We start from the raw sequence: 17,628 nt of genomic DNA on the forward strand, positions 1-17,628 counted from the left end.
CTGCATTATGTTTGTGCTTTTTGTCCTCCTGTGTAAATTTTTCTTGGATTCCTAGGATGGGACAGGCACAAAGCATCTCACTGGACTTGGTCCCGAACCATTTCAAGGACTTTTGCTGAGTCACAGAAGACTTTGGTCTGGTTGTTCCTCCCTGTGAACTAATCATCTCTTACAGGAATGAATGGCTCACTTACAGACTGAAGAGGGGACTTTCCGTCTCTCCATCATTTGCAGGGTGAAGGTTTAGCTTCTGAGGCCAGGGTCTGCCCAGAACAAGTGCTACAGGCCTCGACTCTTCCCACCCTCCTTTCTCTGATGGAGATTGAGCCTTGGCCTTGCTCCCCTTTCTGCTCCTGAGGAGGATCATTGCCTCCCTCCTTATGTTTCTGCCCCTACCCCTGCCCATGCTGCCCCTACCCAGCCAGCACAGGCAGACGGAGGAGCAGTTCCTGACTCCCCTGACTCCATTTGGAGTCCACCTCGCATTCCTCCCCATACTGCACAGAGGGCCTACTCTGCTACTGCCTTACCCCTCCATGCTACGGGACCCCAGATGCTCAGGGGAAACAGTATGTCATTTGCCAACAATGACCCTTATAATTAGAAGTTACAACCCCACCCCCACCCCCTCCACCCTCCACCCCCACTCCCCCCAGCCCCCCCCCCCCAATTTTAGAAAGACAATCAGCTCTCACAGGTCCTCCTGATTCAATCATGCTGACTCACCTGGGACAATCAGGTCCTCTTCACCACAGAGGAGAGAGAGAGGATCAAGAGAGCTGCCAGAAATTGGTTCTGGGAGCAAAGGGCACCCAGTCATTCAGGCTGACATCCATGCAGCCTTTTTTTGGACTCAACCTGGCTGAGATTTTAACACTGCTGTTAAAGATAAAAACAGACTCCTGGTCTACCACCAGATTCTGATTTGGGGGGGGGGGGCTCCTAGAGGTGGCCAGACAGACCACAAACTTATCTAAAGTGAACCAGGTAATACAGGTTAAAAATGAGAGCCCCAAGGGAATATCTAGAAAGACATCTGAAACCCATAGGACCCACACTGCTTTTGACCCAGAAGCTAGGGAGTACCAGTCAGCCATGAGCAAGGCTTTTGTTAACCAAACTGCCCCTGACATCTACTGGAAGCCTCAGCCCCTAAATTGCTTTGCAGCCTGCCTCTGGCCCCCAAAAGCCAGCCTCTGTTTGCCTTTGAACGTCAAGACTTAGAGTCTTCAAGGGACAGCTGACTTGGACGTGCCTGCCTCAAGGACTCAAGAACTCACCCTCCACCTTTGAGGAGGCACTGCATGAAGACTTGGTTGAGTACCAGTGGGCCTATCCCCAAATGACCATGCTCCAGTATGTATTGTACCCCCCAACTTGGAGACATGCCGGGGGCCCCAGGAGACCTGCTATAGGAGCTGAGTCAACTTGAGCGTCTGTTAAGAAGGCCCAGCTTTGTCAACTTGAGGTCACCTATCTGGAGTACATATTCAAGGGGGGTGGCCCACTCATGCTGTCAGACACCCTAGAAGCAAACCATGTTTAACATCCCAATCCCATCAACCTCAAGTCAAGTACTGGAATTTCTGGTATCTGCTGGGTTCTGTAGACTTTGGGTAACAGGGTTCACTGAGATAGCCAAACTGTTATATGAGGCCACCAGGGGCTAAGAAGAGAAAATGGAATAGACCTCTGAGATGGACATGGCTTCTAAGACTCTAAGAAGAGCCTTATTGGAGGTGCTGTCCTTGGCCCTCCTAGACATTCATAAGCCTTTCCACCTATATGTAGATCAGAGAAGGGGGATACAAAAAGGGGTGCTCACCCAAACTTTGAAACCATAGAAAAGACCTGTGGCTTATTTATCTAAGAAGCTGGACCCAGTGGCCCAAGGATGTCCAATCTGCCTCTGGATCATAGCTGCCACTGGTCAAGGATGCTGATGAAATAACCATGGGGCAGGAACTTGTTATCGCCACTCCCATACTATTGAGGGGACCCTCAAAGAGTCCACCCAACGGCTGTCCAATGCCAGCCTGGAATGAGGGGCATAACCACAAGTTTCTGGAACCTCGCTGGAAAGAACGTCACACTGTGATCCTGACCACACCTATGGCTCTTAAGATGGACAGGATCAGGACCTGGATACACCATTCCTGCGTTAAGCCTGCCAGGAGAGACCCATCCAGCAGTTGAGGTCCCAGAGGAGGAGACTTCCAAGTGAACTGCCACAGGAAAAATGGAAGGTCACCCCACACCCTGTCGATCCACTGAAACTATGACTCCAGTGCTCCTGCTTCTGCCTGCTTGCTGCTTCTGCTTTGCTGCACCAGCCACTGCCCCTCACTATCTGGGTACCTCAAGAGAGGACGTGACAACCTTGTCATCAAGTTCACGGGGGCCGAGAAGGCCGATAGGACTGCTGGTTTAACTCCCCTCTCCCCAGACTTAACACAGAACTGTTGGTTACCAGAGACTCTGCATTGGAAATAAGGTATTCCCAGCCTAGTCCCGCCTCTGCAAATCACACTGCAACCCTTACTGTTGCAGGATACATGCTGCCCCCAGAGAACACTTGGTGTGCTTGTACCTCCAGCCTTACTCCATGCATTTACAGCCTGGTTGTAAATATGACTGAGGATTTTTATGTCCTAGTACAGCTTGTACCCAGAGTGACTTATTACTCTGGGGAAGGTGTCTTCAACCAGCTAGCACCTCCAAACAATCAGGATAAAAGGGTGGCCATTTCTTCTGTGTTACTAGGTTCTCTCCTTGGCATACGGCTGACTGCAGCTCCTAGTGTAGAGGCCTCAGCCTTAATACCCCAAGATAAAAATTACAAAGCCCTACGGTTGGCAATAGATGTGTCTTAGTTAAGGTTTTACTGCTGTGAACAGACACTGTGACCAAGGCAAGTCTTATAAGGACAACGTTTAATTGGGGCTGGCCTATGGGTTTAGAGGTTCAGTCTGTTATCATCAAGGCGGGAACATGGCAGAATCTAGACGGGCATAGAAGCTGAGAGTTCTACATCTTCATCTGAAGGCTGCTAGCAGAATATTGGCTTCCAGGCAGCTAGGGTGAGGGTCTTAAAGCCCACGCCCACAGTGGCATACCTACTTCAATAGGGCCACACCTTCTAACAGTACTACCACTGCCTAGGAAAAAATCCATCCCAGCCATGCAGGATTCTTGGCAGAATAGTCTTACAAAGAGGCCAGCATGGGGGACTCTACACGGCCTTAGGTGAACGATGTTGTTTCTCTAATTGACCACTCAGGGGTGGTCAAAGAATCCATGGCCTTAGTCAGAAAGAGACTACATGAGAGAAGAATAGAAAGAGAACAGTCTCAGGGTTGGTCGAATGCCTCTTCAACTGGCCTCCTTGGCTGACCACTCTTGTCCCTACCCTGACCTTATCCTACTGATGTCAGCATTGACTTACAGTCCCTACATAATCAATGCTTTAGTTAGGTTTGGTAAGGAACAGATTTCCACCCTTCAATTGATGATTCCCTAACAATACCAGCCCATAGAGATGGCCCAGACCTGAAGGGGAATGCCACAGGCTGACTCCATGACAGGCTTCAAATTAGGAGTTAAGGAAACTAGGCCTACATCTCTGTTTCCAAGAACTGGGCAAGTCTAGGAAAATCCAGACCTCGGAAGCTGCCCCACCACCTGGCCTGAGGCAAGGACAGGTCAGCAGCAGTTTCCAGACTTCCTCAGCTACTTCCTCAGCAACAGTTTCCAGCCCCCCAGGCCCTAGCAATGGTTCTGGAATGTTCCTAGAGATAGAGTCAAGGTTAAGATAGAGGTCACCTACTCCTCCCCTGAATTCCCCTAATGTGCTTTAAATGGGGCCTGGGAGCTCACTTTAGAGTCTCTCCATCTTTGTAGATCGTGGATTCCAGCATGCTGGACTTCTGCAGGTTAAAACACTGGGTTCAGAGTAAGACAACCTTGGGTTTAAACTTTGCTGCTGTGGTAGAGCATTTGCCTAGCGAGCGCAAGGCCCTGGGTTCGGTCCCCAGCTCCGAAAAAAAGAAAAAAAAAAAAAAACAACTTTGCTGCTGCCACTTCGAGCTTTACAGATCTTTGAGACTCAGTTTCTCACCCCTGAGCTCTATCTACCCCCAGGACACCGTGAAGAGTAAATTAGGACACAATAACATAGATGTATAATCATTTAAAATAAACATCAAAAAACTCAATGCATAAAATAATTCAAACAGACACCTGACCATGAAAGGGGTCTGCAATGGGGGAGGGGCTCGGGGCAATGTAAAGTGACTCATAGTGAAGGAAGGGGGGCGCACAATAAAAACACTCGAAGTCAGACAGGAACACGGCAGCACTTTCTGTCTACAGACAAGCAAAAACAAAAATGGGAAAGAATGCTCTGTTTGGGGCTTTGGGGTCAGGGTTCCCCTACCCTCTGGTTAAGCAGGTAGATCTCATAGATTACTGGAGGGGCCATGTGACAAATCCGTTACATCTGAAGAGTTCAGAAGTTCCCCCTGAAAGTTATCAAAAGGAGTAACTAGAAGAGGTAACCAAGGGGCTAGTCATGAGTATGGTAGCTCCTGGATCAGACTGGATCACAGCCCTGGAATGTGAGCCAATGGTCTCCATGCCTACAAATTACCCATCTGAGTCATTTTGTTATAGCAGCGGCAAGTGGGCCCAACGCCATCACTAAGTGTCGATGGCTTATTCACACCATAACGGTGACAGGTTCACCATGTACAGTACTGGGTGTGAGGACACTCAGACTCTGCATCTGTCACCACGACAACCCTTACTGCAGAGCACCTGCATCCTGGAAGAACAGCCTGGGTATCCACTAGCAGTTGTGGGGCCAGAGGTGCCACGGAACCAGGAGGAGCTGGCCTGGAGGAAGAGTGAGGCCAAGGCACATCCAAACCCTGAAAATCTCGTACTGAGGCAGGAGTAGGACCATCCCCTCCCTGTTCTGGGGCTATAGGTCTAGCGATGTAGCCTTATGACCCCCACCCCACCCACCCACGCCCACTCACCCTTAGTCATATAACCTGGTCTCCAAGTTACAAGTTGAACTTCCTTTCTCCTTATAAGGTCACATGCAGCGAGCACCTGGTTATGCAAATGAGGCATCCGCAGTACCTGCTCAAACCAAGGATATACACTCACCCCATAGCCCCTACTCACCCCTCTACCCCATCCCATCTCCCCAAAAAGGTTTAAATAGTCATTGTCCCCACCACCACCAATTAGAGGAGCTGCTCACTGAAGCCTCTCTCCCAAGAAGTCTTGTCACACTCACCTGTGGCTCACCCGAGGCTCACCGGAGGCTCACCCAAGGCTCACCCGTGGCTCACCCAAGGCTCACCCGTGGCTCATCCATGACTCAACATTCCCTGCCGCTTCTGCTTCGCTTCCTCTCTCTGGCCAGGTTCCTGCCATCATACCTTTGAGGGAGGGAGAGCGAGTGTGAACAGGAAGCATTTGCCTTTCTCCCTAGTTCCTGGACTCTATCAATCTCTAGGAACTAGCCTATTCTGGACGTGGAGTAAATAGGGTTACCGTGTGCGACCTTCTGTGCCTGGCTAGTTTGGGTTTAATGTATTCAAGACTGACCCACACTGTGGCATGAGCCAGCACTTTCTTGTTAATCTTTTTTTTTTTTTTTTTTGGTTCTTTTTTTTCGGAGCTGGGGACCGAACCCAGGGCCTTGCGCTTCCTAGGTAAGCGCTCTACCACTGAGCTAAATCCCCAGCCCCTCTTGTTAATCTTAAATCGCCATGTGTCCTTCAGATGATTCACTCCTAAGTTGTTTTACTACAGATTTTTATTTATTTACTTTTGTCTGTCTGAGACAGGGTCTTACTGTAGAGCCCAGACTAACACCAAACTCATGATCCTCCTGCCTCTGCTTCCTAAGCGTGAGGTCACAGACAGGTACTGCCATGGTTGGTTTGATCCATTTTTATACAAACATTACTCTCAGCTCTTTGGGGTTTAAAGAATGGAGTTGCTGGGTTATGTTTATTTTTCCCCCCTTTGGTTTTTTTGAGATAGGATTTCCTATGGTTGAGACTGGCCTTGCACTCCTAATCCTCCAGACTCTGCCTCCCAGGTGTTGGGATGACAGACTTGTTTGACGTCTGTAGTAAGCCCTGCGTTCTCCATCATCCTTGACCAGTGATGCATATGAGTCCAGAATCTCCTCGCCCATGTTCTCCCCAACACTGGTGCTGGCTCCCCACTTCCTCTACCCTGGCCCCATCTCTCCGCTCTTTTTTTAATCTTATATTTATTTTTTAATGTATCTATTTTTATTGTATGTACATCAGTGTTTTGGCTGCACGTATGTCTGTGTTAGGTTGTCAGATCCCCTGAAACGGGAGTCACAGACAGTTGTGAGCTGACATGTGGGTGCTGGGAATTGAACCCAGGACCTCTGGAAGACCAACCAGTGCTCTCAACCACTGAGCCATCTCTCCAGCCCCGCCCCCTCCCCCCCCCCCATGGTTCTGATCTCAGTTTCTTAAGTACTAATTACGCCAAGCACTTTTCATGAGGTTTTGCACATTTATTGACCTTTGGAGAAATATTTACTCAGATCCTTGTGTGTGTGTGTTTGGTTTGGTTTTATTTAATTACATTTAAATTTTTTATTTGGTGTGATGGAAGCTCACATGTGCCACAGCATGGAAGGTCAGAAGACCACTTCTTCGAGTCAGGTCTCTTCCTCCATATGGCTCGAGGGATCAGCAGGCTTGCAGAGCCGTCTGGTCAGCCCTACCCTAAATCCTTACCAGTTCATGGGACTTTGTTCTTTTCCTTTTTGTTTGTCCACATGTCTGATATGAATGCAACAGTAAGAGATGCTTGCAAAACAACTCATGAAAGACCAGCCTAAGGTGGGCACGGGAGTGCACACTTGTAATCCCAGATCTGGGAAGAAGAGGCAGGAGGGTCAGATGTTCAAAACCATCCCCGGCCACATAGAGAATCTGAGGCCATCCTGGGCTACATGAGACCCTGTCTCAATCCAAGCCCCCATCCTCTCCTACAAATAAAGAGTCAGATAAAGTTGGGTGTAGCTTCTCAGTAACCTCTGTGGAGCTCTTCAGGAGTAAATATATTCACTCAGCCACTCCACAAAACACACAATACACACCCATTCAACTGATGCTCATTTCCTAGAAAAGTATAAGCCTTTCTGGCTCTGGCCGAACTGAGTGTTAACAGGAGGAAGAACAAAAATCATTAGAGGTGGATCCTGACTATAGCGGAAAAATTCTGAGTCTGACTGAGGAAAAGAGAGCAGGGCTAGAGCTAATCCAGCCATGTGTCAGTGGCTGCGGTGGGGACCCACAAGGAGGAGGTTGCCTAAGGCACAGAGTCCTGTCCCAGCCCTGCAATTTCCCCTCAATGGTGGCCTGATGTGGGTCACATTCTCCTAAATGGGGAAGGAATTTTTTGAAGGCGACCTTGCAGTGTCTCTGTTAATTTTGCCTATAATGGTTTTCCTCCTTTCCTTTTGATGTGAGTTGACCTCAGCTCACCTGACCATTTGGCAACCCTCAGTTATAGAATCCACCAAGGGTCCTATTAACATCCTCCCAGGGGATTGCTCCACCAAGAGCAAACCTGAGGTCCAAATCCACCAAACGCAACCACTGTCCAGTAAACAGGGACAAAGGGTCGGGAATAGAATGTCCCCTCTGAGGTGGCTGTCACACTATCTAGACCCTAGGACTCGCTCACCTCATGGAGTCAAATCACAGGTTCCTTAGTGAAATAGGGCGGTGCAGACCCAGCAGGGCTTGGGGCTCAGAAAGAGTCAGGCATCACGGTCCCCACGAAAAGTACAAAGCAACTCTCTGTGTGGTCCTGGCCGCATCTCAGTAGATATGAAGTCATTTTGAAACGAAGCCTCGCTTCAAAATAAACAACTGCAACAATGTATCTTAAACTCTGAGTCTGACAGACAGGGAGGGAGCACCGAAGAAATCCTTGGAGCTGAAGCTGTGTCTCGGTGGTTAAGAGCACTCAGCATTCTCTCAGAGGACCCAGGTTCAGTTTTCAGCACCCAAACAGCTGCTCACCACCACCTGTCACCCCACCCTTTTCTGGCATCTGCCCACACTAGGTGCACACACTCAAACACTTATACACGTAAAGTACAAATAAACAAATCGTTAAGAAGAGAAAGGAACAGGGCTGGAGAGATGGCTCAGTGGTTAAGAGCACTGACTGCTCTTCCAGATGGTCCTGAGTTCAAATCCTAGAAAAGGAAGAAACAAAGCTGTCTCTTTGGGCAAAGGAAACCCAAGCCCACCAGACATAGCTCTGACTCTCCATAAAGAGTGGGGGTGATTTGAGTAAAGATGGCCTCTACAGATGCATAGGTAGTGGCACTATTAGGAGGTGTGGTCCTTTGGAGGAAGTCATTGGAGGTGTCACTCTCCCTGCTGCTGCCAATCCAGATGTACAGCCAATCAACTTTCTCCAGCACCATGTCTGCCTGCTTACGGCCATGCTTCACACCATGATGACAATAGACTAAACCTCTACACCCGTAAGCCAGCCCCAATCAAGTGTTTTTCTTTATAAGAGTTGCCTTGGTCGTATATCCACTCATAGCAATAAAACCCTGATTAACATATGCTTCATTTTGTCATTATGAATACAACCCAAAAAAACCAAGCTACGATTAGCTAGGCTGCTTACTGTATCAGGCTGCAGACTAATAAGAAAGTCAGGGCACATCCACGGAGAGTGACATGACCTCAAAGGACTGTAGTGGCTATCAGGTAAGTATGGTGGCCTCATAAAGGAAGAACCAGAGGCAGGGAGGTGACAGCTGGCACGTTGGTGTTCTGGCATTGGTATTAGCCTATCTAAAGCCAACTTGTGGTTATCTAAAGCACGTGATGACAGAAGGCATGTGACAGGATTGGGTGACCCAACTGGTGATTCAGGTGTGAGCTCAAAGAAATCCTGGCTTCGGGGCATCTGAGGGAAGCTATGGCTAAAGGATCATTGTCAGCCGTTACCCAGAAGCAATGAGGGAAGGCACTAAGAACGCAGCCTTGGCCTCCTCCTGATTGTAGAGTGTGTACCTAGTGTATCGCCACACCTCTCAGAATTTCTAAGAAACACTTGGCCTACATATAGTGGCTCTCCCCAGAGCCCAGATGTATAATAATCTAGGCACATTTTAACTTGAAAATGCAAAAACATCCTTCCAGCTGCTTCCTGCTTTTTCTTCCTGGGCCAAAATGATGTAGAGGGAGGGAGCTGCTCTGAAATCAGACGGGAAGCACTTTTGTCTATGGTGCAGGGCTGGAGGGGTGGGGGTGGGGGATGGTCAAAGAGCCAAACGCCTCTCCAAGAAATGAGATGATTAATAATTCAGAGCCCTGACTGAGCTGACAAGGAACAAACATACCCTTCTCTCTTCACCAGCTTGCACACATCCTGGTCAACCCCAGTGGCACAGAGCTAAAGCCAGGCCTTCACTCATTCACCATTCATCTCAGTGAGGGGTATCAGTACCTTAAGGTACTGAATTCCTGGGGAGACTACATGGAGGCCCAAGTTCCCACCCTGACAGGAGAAGAGACAGCATGAGCCTTCGGTCTCTCGTTGATCTCTTTGAAATAATGGCCTTTACTCACCCCTGTCAAGTGGGAGCCTACACCTTCCTTTCAGTGCCCAGGTCTGGGCTGAGAGACAGGTGAGCTCCATCCTCCCTCTACTTGAGTAAGGCTTTGCCACGTGCATAGTGAGTGCTAGGGGCTTCTAAGTTGTGCTGCCATGCTCACAATCAACTTCAGAATGCTTCTGTCACCCTAAAAGGAAATTGTAATCTTCTGCTACTAATCTCCTGCCAATCCCAGCCTCTATGTGTGTGTGTGTGTGTGTGTGTGTGTGTGTGTGTGTGTACGTACATACATATGTGTGACTCACATATGCACATACAGGCATGTGTTGTGGATTTGGTTTATTGATTGTATTATGTTAATTGGGTTCCCAAAACTACACAGAAACTTGCATGTCTACATGTAGGATGGGTCTCTGCCCCCAGCTGGATTTGACTGGTAAACAAAGTTGCCAGCGGCCAATGGCCGGGCAGAGAGACAGAGATGCAACATTTAGGATTCCCTGGCAAGAGATACAGAAGAAGAAGGTACCATGCTGGGAGGTCCGGGCCTAAGAAGTGTAGGATAGAGAGACAGAGAGATTGCCAACTTGTAACAGTTACAGATCGTGGCCCCGGCAGCCTTCAGGCCAGGGTCCAGGGCGGCCATGATGGAATATAGGTTTAGTAAGAATTAACTCAGAAATATCGGAGGAGAGAGTGTGTGAGCCATGTGGATGTTTGCAAGTACCCATTCATTGAGATATTAAACATGAGGCTGTGTGTGTGTGTGTGTGTGTGTGTGTGTGTGTGTGTGTGTGTGTGTGTTTCATTCAAGACTCCACAACATTGGGACGGTAGCGAGGCTCTCACGCTGCTGCCGCTGAGCAAATAGAGTGGATTAATGGAGTACTGCTCAGGCGTGCTCATATGCCACGAGCTGTGGAGCCAGAGGCTGAGGCCCAGTGTCTTCCTCAGTTGTCTTCATTATCATTGTTAATGATCATCATTATTATTATCATTGATTGTTATTATTGTTATTATTTTGAGACAAAGATAGAATTGGCCTGGAACTTGCTATGTAGACCAGGCTGGCCTCAAACTAGAAGATCCACTTGCATCCACCTCCCAAGTTCCTTTTAAAGGTGTGCACGACCACACCTGGCTTATTAATTTATTTTTAGACAGAGGCTCACTGTATAACTCCGGCTGGCCTGAAACTTGCTATGCAGATCAGGCTGGACTCAGAAATCACCAAGATCTACCCATCTCTGCCCCCTGAATGTTGAGACTAAAAACACACACAGTGCCTGTCTTACCTCATATGCTTTTAATTTATTTTAGATTTATTTAATCTTATATGTATGAGTGTTTTTCCTATAAGTGTATATGTACAACACACACATGCCTGATACCCAAGGAGGTCAAAAGGTATCGGATCCCCTCGAACTGGAGTTGTAGATGGTTGTAAGCCACCATGGGGGTGCTGATAGCCAGACCCCCATCATCTACAAGAGCAGCAAATGCTCTCGACCACTGAGCCCTCTCTTCTGCCCCCTTCTTTATGTTTACTATTTCCTTGTTTTTACATTCAGCTAGCATGTGTATATGCGTATGCATGTTCGTGCGTGTGTAAAACTTACTTGATCCCACCCCTGCATCTCAGATCTGAGCTCTGTCTTCATGCTTGCACAAACTGACGAAACTGTTATGAAATAAAATTGCAGTGGTGCCAGCAGGAGTAAGGGGGTACCTGGTAGGCCCATACCAAGGTATCTCCCCAAGAAACCACACCATGCCACAACCTAGCATAAGGGAGATTTGCTGTGGGAGATCAGGTAGAGGCAGATGGAGCTACAAGGGCAGAGAAAGCGGGAATAGAAATGAACAGAAAGAGAGAAAGAGAGGCCAGCTGGAAACATGTGGGAACAGGGAGAGAGGGGGTAGAGACAGACAGAGCCACCACATATCTTAGGGTGCCAGCTCCCACTCATGAGACCATAGTGGGCCTGTGAGGGTCAGTGCAGGTCTTCTTGGGATAAGGAACCCCCTAAAGAGAAGAGGCTCCCTGAAAGAAGTGGTGACCCCTGGTGACCCCCCTCGTCACTCCATTTTGAATCAGCACTACCCCCATCAAAGTATCCTCATTAGGGATCACAGGCACACTGAAAAGCTGTCCTAAGGTTGTGTGAGCGATAATCTTTTCTCTGCCTTGCTTATGCAGAAGGCTTTGGAAGCCAAGGTCAGCAAGGCAATCCTCTGGGTTCTTTCTTGCGGAAGAGGTTCAAGAATTTTCAGCCACTTTGAGAGAGAACTCTCTGGGGCTCGTCTAGGGACAACCTGTTTCCTCTGCCGCCTCTGAGCCTCCTGGCAAGCCCTGCATTGCCTACCACCTGCGCCTAGCTCTCACCCTCAACAAGGATATGGGCGTACTGGGTAATCTTTGAGAACTGAGGTTTTTGGAGAGAGCTAGAGTCCCCAAAACTAGATGGCCACCAGTTTTCCCCAAAAACAGACTTTTGAGTTTCGCACTTGTGAATTCAAAGAATGAAATTCATGGAGCACACTGGATGAGTTTTAGTTTATAGGTAGGAAGAGCATGGCTCTCGGCCACATAGCTGACACTCGACTGCATGCCAGATAGGGAAAGGGGACTCCAGAGAAAGGGTGGGAAACCAGAGAACCAGAAAAGGTACACTTAGGCTCTGGCTAGCAGCTGAAAGAAGAGTGCTAAGAAAAGACTCACAAAGGTGAGTAAACTCGCGGAGCTGTAGAGCAGAAAGTGGAAGACTCAGTGCTCGCCCAGGGCGGGGACGAGGGGGGGCGGGGAGGGGCAAGGGCGAGCAGGGGGGGAGGGCGGGGGTTTGGGAACATCACATAGTTGGACTGTGCTCAGTGAAATGTGAACCCAACCTGGGGTGGGATGTGGCTCCCGAGAATGAGAGCTGTGGGCTCAGGATCCATACCCACCCAAGTAAAGGTCAGTCAAGTGGGTAGGGGTAAGGAGGGTTGTCATTAGCAACGCAGTTGAGCTCAGGTGTGAGGAGGCCTAGAAACAAAAGGCATAGTTCTCGGCAGGAGAAAGGCCCTGGGCCCAGTAGGCTGAGAAACCTTAATTATTAAGCCTGTGAGAGAAACTAGCTTTTATGAATGCCAAGGGGACAGATCTGCCCCTCCCTGCCCTGCTCACAGCCAGCCCGTAGGAGAAATTCGGCTGCAACAGTGTGACCCGAAGTGTAAACCAGGAGACCCAGCTGGCAAATGAGGACAGACATCCCGGCCCCGCCCCCCACCTCACCTGCCCACTTCAGGGCTTTTTTTGTTTACAACCTTGGGCATGCTTCCACCTCTCAAGGCTCAGCTTCCGCTCAGCTTCCTCACACACATTTTTAGCATTCTTCATCCAGTAAAGTAGCTTTGTGTCGCCTCCCTTCCAGTCGCCCCACCACTCCGTAAGGAAACCTGCAGTTCACCACCACCACCCCGCCCCCTCGCATAAAGAAAACTTACAGCCACTGACCAGCTGATTCTAGGGCGAGCTCCAGAAGCCCCTCCTACCGTCTGGTGGTGTTCCAAGGAATCCAACACAGCAGATTATGCTCGGGGCTCACTTGTCCTCTGAGTCTTCTTCACACGGACTCGCATTTCCAGTGTCCAGAAAAGAAAAGCAGGAGGAACCACCTGAATATAGGTCAGAATGATACCATGGAACCAGGAGCAAGCGATGCCAGCCTTTCTAGCCTCACGCCGCCGGCCATGCTTCTAGACTGCCCTACGAAAGAACCCTGGTGGGCCAGGGGATGATAGAGTGGTTCATAGAACTAGTAGCTCCCTCCTGGCTTTCTCTTCTACAGGTTCTTCTCAAATTACCGGAAACTAAAGATTTCCTATTGATATTGGCTGATATGGGGGTTCTGTGGACATTTCCAGAAAGGGTTCGAGTTCTTGGGTCCCCAAAGGAAGAATTTATCATAGACAGAGATAACATACTAAGGAAGAACACATATGCTTCCAAGGACCCAGCAAGACTAGAGCCGCTCAGACTCTGTGCTGTACAGAGTTGGAGGCTATGTCAGGTAACGGGGGTTATAACACATGCTGTTACCTGTAGTTCGGCATTCAGTTCTCTGTTTCAGGTTTCTTTAGCATCTTAAATTTCCACCCATAGTGTGCTTCTTAATAGTAACGAGCTGTAGCTTACCTTCTGCCAGTCCAGGCACGAGTGCCTCTGCATCTGTTAAGTTTTGTTTTGCTTTGAAACAGGGTTCCTAGTAGCCAGTGTGTCTTAGTCAGGGTTTCTCTTCCTGCACAAAACATCATGCACAAAAAATATCCTGCACAAAACCCCTTGTCAGTTTGACACAAATACATCATCATTAAGCTTCAAACCTTACTTTCTTATTCATCCCCAAGATCTAAATAACTTTAAAAGTCCCACAGTCTTTACAAATTCTTACATATTAAAATTTCAATCCCTTCAAAATATCCAATCTCTTGAAATGTAAAGTCTTCTTAAAGTTCAAAGTCTCTTAACTGTGGGCTCTACTAAAATACCTTCTTACTTCAAGAGGGGAAAAATATAAGGGCACAGTCACAATCAAAAGCAAAATCAAACTCTAACCATCCAATATCTGGGATCCACTCACGATCTTCTGGGCTCCTCCAAGGGCTTGGGTCACTTCTCCAGCTCTGCCCTTTGTAGCACACATGCTGTCTTCTAGGCTCCATTTGCTCCACTGCTGCTGCTGTTCTTGGTGGTCATCTTACGGTAACGGCATCTCCAAAAGACTGCTGTCTTCCACTGCAGCTAGGCTTCACCAATAGCCTCTCAGAGGCTCTCTCCATGGTACCTAGCCTTACCTCCTTTGCATGACCTCTTTAGTCCTGGGCCATCAATGGCCTTCCATGGCCTCTCACAGTGCCCAGCCTCAGCTGCTCTTCATGACCCCTTCATGCCTTCAAAACCAGTAGTACCACCTGGGTGACTCTTACACATTACCAAGTCCAGCCACAGCACAAGATACAACCTTGGCTATCTCTGGAACACAGCCTCTTTGTGCTCTCAGAAAACACTTCCCCTTTGAGTCATGCTGGTTTTGGGTACTATGAGGCCTGACCCATCGAATTATCTAATTTTTTAAGTAGTGCAACCTCTTTTTAACTGAGGTCTCAGAATTCAGCTCTGTATGACTTACTGTCCCTTGGCTGCTCTCCCCAACAAAGTTTCCAGGAGCCACAACAACACGTACAGGGAAAACCTTAACATTGTGTGATCTAGAAATACCTCTCGATGTAGGTAATAGGGTTAGCTACAGACAGATTAACTAATAATTAACTAAACATAAACACCTGTTTTCGTGAAGGTTTCTATTGCTATGAAGAAACACCATGGCCACAGCATGAAGGACAACATTTAACTGGGGCTGGTTTGCAGTTCAGAGGTTTAGTCCATTATCATCATGGCGGGAAGCATGGCAGTGTGTAGTCATGGTGCTGGAGAAGGAGCTGAGAGTTCTGCATCTAGATAGGCAGGCAACAGGAAAAGTGAGTCACTAGGTCTGGCTTGAGCTTCTAAAACCTCAAAGCCACGCCTTCTCCAGCAAGGACACACCTCCTCCAGAAAGACCACTCCTCCTCCAGAAAGACCACTCCTTCTCCAGCAAGGCCCCACCTCCTCCAGAAAGACCACACCTCCTCTAGAAAGGCCACTCCTCCTCCAGCAAGGCCACACCTCCTCCAGCAAGGCCACACCTCCTCCAGCAAGGCCACACCTCCTCCAGCAAGGCCACACCTCCTCCAGCAAGGCCACACCTCCTCCAGCAAGGCCACACCTCCTCCAGCAAGGCCACACCTCCTCCAGCAAGGCCCCACCTCCAATTATGTTGCTCCCTATGAGCCAATAGGAGACATTTTCACTCAAACCACCAAAACACCCATTCTGGATGTCCCATTGTCTTCTAGCCTTTAAACCCATCAGCATGGCATCTCAGGTTGGTGCAAAGGAGAAAGGTGCAGACGGACCTTACCTTGTTGGAAAGGCTTCTTGGGACCTAAGGACAGCAGTGTTATTCTTGATGCCTAGGATGTGTTGCAGACAGAAACAGTAACACAGTGGAGATAAAAGGGCCTTCTCATCTCCATGCTCAGAAATAGCCCCAGCCACAGGGCCCAGGAATGTGGTGCATGGAGGTGGGGGGAGGCAGAATGGCAGGAGGGATGCCCACACAAAAGATGTGGCTTTTATCTTCCAAAGTAAATAGAAGCTTCATTCTTCTTGGGGTGTGTGTGTGTGCGCACCCGCGCACATAATGAAAGGTCCATAACTCGCTGAAGAGTGACACCTTAGACTCAAGGAGTGTGTGAACCCAAAGACTGCTTTTTTTTTTTTTCTCTTTTCCGGAGCTGGGGACCGAACCCAGGGCCTTGCGCTTCCTAGGTAAGCGCTCTACCACTGAGCTAAATCCCCAACCCCAAAAGACTGCTTTATAATGCAGAGGTCCAGCACACTGGGGTCTCCCACTACCAGAATAGAGAGACTAACAAGTGAGCTTGCAGGCCTGATTTAAAGCACATTAGGGAATTCCAGGGTAGGTGAACTCTCTCTTGTTACTGTTAGGTCCATCTCTAAGTCATCCCATTTTAGGGGTGTGGGGGCTAGAAACTGGAAGCTGCTGCTGACCCATTGTCCTTGCCTCAGGCCAGGTGGCAGGGCAGCTTCTGAGGCCTGGACTTGCCCAGTTCTTTTTTTTTTTTTTTTTTTTTGGTTCTTTTTTTCGGAGCTGGGGACCGAACCCAGGGCCTTGCGCTTGCTAGGCAAGCGCCCTACCACTGAGCTAAATCCCCAACCCCTTGCCCAGTTCTTAGAAACAGATTTAGGCCTAGTCTCCTTAACTGCCCATTTGAAGCCTGTCATGGAGTCAGCCTAGCCTTCTCATTCCTTCCTTTCAGTAATGGGCCATCTCGAATCCTTGAGATGTTTCTGAGGCCACTACACTAGCAGTTCCAGCCAGACCTCTGTCGAGGAGAGAACCTAGTAACACAGCAGAAATGGCCACCCTTTTAGCCTAATTGCTTGGAGGTGCTAGCTGGTTGAAGACATAAAAATCCTCAGTCGTCTTTACCACCAGTCCATAAACGCGTGGAGTAAGCCCTGAGTACAAGCCACCAAGCGCTCTCTGGGGGCAGCATGTATCCTGCAACAGTAGGGGTTGCAGTGTGATTTGCAGAGGCGGGACTAGGCTGGGAATACCTTATCTCCAACGCAGAGTCTCTGGTAACCAACAGTTCTGTGTTAAGTCTGGGGAGAGGGGAGTTAAACCAGCAGTCCTATCGGCCTTCTTAGCCCCTGTGAACTTGATGACAAGGTTGTCACGTCCTCTCTTGAGGTACCCAGATAGTGAGGGGCAGTGGCTGGTGCAGCAAAGCAGAAGCAGCAAGCAGGCAGAAGCAGGAGCACTGGAGTCATAGTTTCAGTGGATCGACAGGGTGTGGGGTGACCTTCCATTTTTCCTGTGGCAGTTCACTTGGAAGTCTCCTCCTCTGGGACCTCAACTGCTGGATGGTCTCTCCTGGCAGGCTTAACGCAGGAATGGTGTATCCAGGTCCTGATCCTGTCCATCTTTACAGCCATAGGTGTGGTCAGGATCACAGCGTGAGGCCCTTTCCTGCGAGGTTCCAGAATCTTGAGGTTCTCTTAATCCAAACTTCCTCACCTGTCCAAAGCAATGGGGTTAGGGGAAGAACAGGCTCATAGGCCTGATGGAGGGCTTCCCAGGATTTTAAAAACTTACATTGGTGATATTCAGCTATGATATCAAACTGAAAGGCAGCATGGGAGGAGGCCTCCCATATAGAATCTCCAAGCGGGGAGAGCTGAAGTATAGAGGATACTCCTGGCCCTATATAAGGCATGCGGTAGGAGACGCCCGGTCACCACCAGTTTCAAGAGTAATTTGGTCAAGGCTTCCTTCAGGGTTCAAGTCATCCTCTGTACT

General features: G+C 48.9%; 1 long non-coding RNA gene across 2 annotated transcripts in view; it reads right to left on the bottom strand.

The window, feature by feature from the left end:
• The window catches only part of LOC102552091 (uncharacterized), a 69,584-nt gene extending 56,480 nt beyond the window's left edge, over positions 1-13,104 (bottom strand). The window contains exons 1-2 of one of the 2 annotated variants that reach the window (XR_010057753.1): positions 5,306-13,104; positions 5,040-5,145 (exon numbers count right to left, since the gene is read on the bottom strand). This is a non-coding gene — a long non-coding RNA (uncharacterized LOC102552091). Of the gene's footprint in view, positions 1-726; positions 4,998-5,039; positions 5,146-5,305 lie in introns of those variants that run through there. The other variant, XR_010057754.1, reaches the window with a different exon arrangement.
• Positions 13,105-17,628: the final 4,524 nt, after the last annotated feature.

This window comes from Rattus norvegicus, chromosome 14 (genome assembly GCF_036323735.1).
Source record: "Rattus norvegicus strain BN/NHsdMcwi chromosome 14, GRCr8, whole genome shotgun sequence".
NCBI lineage: Eukaryota > Metazoa > Chordata > Mammalia > Rodentia > Muridae > Rattus > Rattus norvegicus.